Source organism: Zeus faber (assembly GCF_960531495.2).
Source record: "Zeus faber genome assembly, chromosome: 7".
NCBI lineage: Eukaryota > Metazoa > Chordata > Actinopteri > Zeiformes > Zeidae > Zeus > Zeus faber.
In genome coordinates, this window is record NC_137203.1 from 4,136,518 (window position 1) to 4,142,517 (window position 6,000).

Genomic DNA, 6,000 nt, shown 5'->3' on the forward strand with positions numbered 1-6,000 from the left:
CCATCGTGATCAAATAGTGCACATTTCCCCAGTCTGAGGGTCTCAACATGCGTGAGAGCGGATTTGATATTTGAGACAATACGCGCAGTCAGCCCTTAATATAACATGTAAACGCGATATTTTGAAATACTGGCAGCACTTGAAACAGAATAACAAGCATTTGCACAGCTTAACAAGATCTTACTCAGCGTGGTATTACATAATTATTTATTGTGTTCAAATATTTATATTTGTACATAGGGTACATTATTCGGAATCACGTAAATCTGGATCCACAAGGTAATCAAAATGAACAATGAGCGTTCCCCGGAACGTTTTTGATTTATAACACAAAGACAGTTGATGTAGACCTACTTTTTTTTATTTTAAATAAATGAAATATGTAATATTGCCGTCTATGACGTCTAAAATCAGGGTCCACATTTTGTTTCAAATATATAATATATGCATCCTCATCATTATTATTATTATTATTATTATTATTATTATTATTATTATTTTATTTTATTTTATTATTATTTTTATTATTATTATTGGGGGTCCAGGCCCCAATAATTATAATAATGCTATTGCTCAGATTTTTATTGTTATTAATCTTCTTGGCATTTTTTGGCCGCTGAAACACGGCAGTACGCGGAGACGTAGTTGAGGCCTTGTTGGAACCGGGACGTCTCAGACATCCTTTAGTTCTGAAATAAGTGAAAAACTGTGGCAATTTTACCGGAAGTAGAAGAAACGCTGCCGTGCCCTGCTTCTTTTTGTGCTTTGTGACCTTATCATCCAAAGTTAAATAAGTCCAAGCTTCGTCTCGCGGAAGATCCTCAACCTGCAGCTCGTGAGCCGCATGCAGCTCTTTTATGACTAGTTGCGGCTCTTTAAAGTGTTATTTAAAAATTTATTAATTACAATTGTTAAAGAGTATTTCAATCAATTTTGTCTGAGACAGTGTCTGCAGTATAAGAAACTGAATTTCCCATTAGACACATCAACCTCTGATGGCTTTGAGAGAGCACATCTATAGAGATCTGTTTCCTGGTAGTGATCAATGGCTGATCACCTGGTTTCCGCCGACAATTTTATTAATTATAAATATTTAATTATATTATTATCCTATATATGTAATAACCTGGAGCCGTGACGCGAGACCACCGTGTCCAAATCCTGCATCGGCTTCCATGCTACAAGCACTACAACAGCCTCCATGCAATTAATAAATGGAAAAACAACAACTTATATCAATTCACCGTTTTTATTTAAGCCGTTTCATTAAATTTATGTGCAATATTCCAGAGAACGTGGCATCTACTGCTTCAGGGCAAAAGCCCGGCAGCCGCAGGCGACATAAGCATTAGAGTCGTCTTGTCGCTTTCTCGATGTAATGGGTTTGCTGTCCACCGTAATCCATGTTAATGCAGCGCAACCTATTCTAGCTCTGTTTGCAGTCTGCGGGAAAAATCCATGTGACTGTGAGAAGAAGTTTGTAATAAAAAACATGGTAATGATAATATAGTAATAGTAATAATACATTGCAATTATTGCATACATCAGGCTTTTCATTCCTTAGTAAGATAGTAGCCTTGTTTTACAATTCATAATGGTTTGATGGAGAAAAGGGACGTTTCAGAAAATATTTAGCAAAAATATTTTTTGTTAATGTGGCTCCTGATCTGGGAAAGGTTGACAATGGACAGACGTCCCGAGCCGATGATTAATTGAAACTCGGAAAACTGTAGCTCGTGCTGGGTTTCACAAAACCCCGGAAACTATAATCGGTCACAGAAGGCGTTTTGGCACCGCAGGAAGTTCTAAGAACCTTTGGAGGAACCGTCCATTTCTATTGTGTCCGCACTGCATGATCCAGGAACGATTGTAACTGTTGACAGTTCTTGAGGAGCATCAGTGACCTATGTGCACGGTGATTGGTACAGACGTAAGTCCTTTGTGATTGGTCGAACAAATAAAAACAAATTGAAAACGGTAACAATGAATGGCAAAAATGAGATGCTTCATTTAAAGTAAACATGTCTTCATTTATACACTAATAAATTCCAAAACATTGAATGCACGTTTAAAAATAAAAACACCATCCCTCACCCAACCTCTACGTGGACGTGGCGGACTCCAAGCGACTCTCGATCATGACAGGTTTTTTCTCGGCGCAACGGAATGTTCGAAACCTGTAATACATACCTAACATGACTAAACTGGACCCCGTGTTCTGCTGCCTGCAGCTATATTTATTATTATTATCATGATATAATTCACCTTTTACTAATGTTAATTAAGAATCATGAAGAGGCTTGATATGTCACAACACTCCCAAGTGTTGATGGGAGACATTGAGGCAATGAGACTTTTGAAAAGCAACGCTGCATCAGTGACAACAGCAGCACCCTCTGCAGCAATAAAAGTGTCAAATATCATAAATTAAAGAGCGTTGACAAATCCAGGGGATTCACATCGAAGGCGTCTCCATTGTCATTCAACCTCTGCAACACTAGACAGTGTTTGGTTATGAAAGCAGGGATCCAAAGTGAAGCGCCGTCCTTGCCTCTATAAAAGAACCTTCGTCCTTCTCGGCGATTGCATTATCCCTTTGACCTGATCAAATCCGAGGGCTTATCTGTCCCAGAAATTAAAGAAAGGGAAGCCACCAAAACAAATGTTTAATACAGTAGATGTTTAAACGTTGATTGCGGCGTGAGGAATGTGAACAGTTGTGCCTGCCACTTGAGACTTAAGGGGCAACAACAATCTTTTACAGATCGGCTCACGGGAACCCTTGGGTGGCAGCTTGTTGCCAGGCAACAAAAGAAATAGAGTTTTTGATGGGTGAAGCGCGGTCCTGACAGTAATTATAGGCGCCGAGTCTGCTGTGCCTCCATTCAAATCGATTCATTGTCTCTTGTTACTTCGTGGCAATTATAGTCAGCCCGCACCAATACGTTACGATTCCCAAATGAGTAAATATGTGCTGCAGATTAAATATTTGGAATCAACATTGTGTACCTTGTAGCGGCTGGGATGCTAAACAAGCCATTACAACATGACACGCACACTAATTTGATTCTGTTTCATAATTAAAATGTGACGATAAATCCTACATGTAAACAGTGGAGCGCGGAGGTACCTGTGAGCGGGGACGCGACTTGAAGCGGGAATCACACTGAGAAATAGCGTTGACATTCAGAGGGACAGCGTATAAAACAGGCGTCCTGACCGCCTGAAAACAGAGCAGTGCACGACGCTCTCAGGATGCAGCGGTTAGTGGAACCCACCTGTGTCCACTGAGACAACATGAAGGGGAACCTCTGCTGCCAGGGCCCCGGTGGCTGGAGAAGGACCTGGCTGAGGAGGCGAGACTGCCCCAGTCAGTGCCTGCTTTGAAATCTTTAAGCTTCATACTCGCTGTTGGACTTACTTTGCCGAGGTGGATGTTGTATGCAGAAGCGGTTTCATCAGAAGGCAAACTTAATGGGCTGAGTAAATATGATTGTTATCTACCTTTGTTTTCGTAAAAGTATTTTAAACAAAGAGAGAGGTTGTTATAACAGAACTTGGAGCCCACAGGTGCTGACTGATTGACAGGAAATTCCTAGATAATCCACTTCTTCCTTTCAATGGAAATGTTACACTAAATCTTTCTTTTCATTGCAGGCAAACATGTACATGTTGCTTGGCCAATGACAGTTAGTTGCATTACCCTTTCAAGTTCGGTAAGACAGGTACTCACATTTATTCAAGGTATTCCCATGCTATCTTATGTCCTCAAAAGCTTTTAATTTTGCCCATTAATTTGCTCAGTAAGCTTTAGCATTAACACATGCTTTAGCTTAACATTAAACAAACAATAAATTCACAAATAAATACAAGGAAGGAACGGGTTGAATCAATAGCTGAAAATACAATAATAGCAGGTTAGAGGCAGGGTGTTTATACAGGTCACTGATGTTGCAAGAGTACGCTCCACAGGTAGGTGCGGCAGCTGAAAGCAGGAGCTTTAGGCCTAATCTGCGGGAGAGCGAGAAGGCTAGAGAGGCTGGGTCCTGGATCACAAAGGCTAATATGGCCTGCTGCACACCGAGCAGCCAGACGGAGTCATACACTGCGGAAATGATTCTTATTCCTACGGTATCATACGGATCATATGATAGATGGAAATCATATGGAGCTGGGGGATAAGGTGATATGATCCTTCATCATCTTCAAGTGGTATTGGGTCATGATGAAATGAAAAGTAATTGTCGGGTGACCACCTAACCGGGACCGTTAGAGCAGCACTATGTAACTTTTGGTATTTGGGATTTGGCTTCCCTACAGTTTCTGAGTGCAATTGCACTTTTACACAACTATCGTAAAAACTCCGGTGTCAAAAAAAGAAATGATTTATCTGAACCTTATCGGTCACGTTTCAATAGGTCTATTTTACAAACGCAAAATATAATGTCCACCTAGGTGACAGCGTCCCTTGCATGGACCTCGCCGCTTCAGATCCAGAGAGAGTCAGAGCATTATTACCGGTAATTTTGACCGGAAAGTTCATCATTTATGGGTTTTTTTTATAAATTTTACCAGGCAAAAAAACAGTTATAACCGGGGACAAACATCAAGGAAGTTACCTAGTTCCATAAAGCGTGACACAATTTTACTGCGGTTTCATACCCGAACACAGAGGTTACATAGTGCAAGAACAGGCGTTTGGGGGGGGGGGGGGGGGGGCTGCCACCCAAGGGTGAAAGAGGTACTGTATATTACAAGTCAGCGTACCATCAAAATGATTCTGAAGCGGTTATCTTAAGGTAATAAGTTACATAGTGTTTCTTTAAGTGTCCCGCACGTTCATGCACACGCACATGTATGCTTTTATGCATGCACCATAGGCGTCTTCATCAGGATCGGGGACAGTTATTTCAGCGCTTATTTTTTAGTATTAGACCCTTAATAGCTCATAATTAGCGTCAAAAGTACGCTTATTAACAGCAGAACGCACACACAGGGTTGAGGTCTTATTAGAACCAGGACGACGCAGACGTTTTGTCGTTCGAGTCTGATTGATATCGATCTACATTTGGAGCAGAAATGAGTGAAAAACTGTTGTCATTTTATTCGTTTCAGGAGCGGGGCACTTTGTGACATCATCATCATCCGAAGTTATGTAAGTCCAAGCGCTGTCTCTCGGAAGTAATTCCCCTCAAGCCACTTGCGAGTCCGACATCTGAAAGACAGCTTGAGCTGGGGCTGCGTTTAAAGGGAACTTGCAAAACTGAAATGGATCGCTCAAAAAAGGCGTTTTCACACCGCAGGAATTTCTCAGAACCATTGGAGGAACCAACCTTTTCTTTTGTGTCTGCACTACATCATCCAGGAACGATCGTAATTCTTCAAAACACAGTTTTTCAGGAATATTTTAACTGAACGCCAGAAGGGCAGCGTGCAGTGACGTAAGTGCAAGTTGATTGGTCCAGACGTAAGTCCACGTGTTTGTAACTTTTGTAACTTGTGCTGCATTAAACTATTAAACTGGACCCTATCTATTGATCAGATATATTTATTATTATTATTATTATTATTATTATTATTATTATTATTTATTATAGCCACCGTGCCACCGAAAATGTACTCTTGCAGTGTGTGCAACATGCAGCGTTTTCGTTGACGGCTACTTTACGGAGAAAAGAGTAACCCTTCTGGAGGTCTTTTGAATAGACTGGCTTCTTCGAGGAGTTTATTAACCACAGTGGGAAAAATTCCTCACAGTGGTATCGCTATTTGACGCTCCACACAGATAGGCGACTTGTATTTTCATAAATTCATGACCATGATTACCAGTGACAGCGGCTACGTACAAACTGGAAAGTTTAACAAAGACATTGCTAATTCCAAAAAGTACAGTATAAGGAGTGAATCAGGCAAAAAACGACACCCACCCGGACAACATGTCCCCGCCACACAATCTCTAAAGAAGTGTTTGCAGAGGAAACAGCAGGATGTGACAGGATT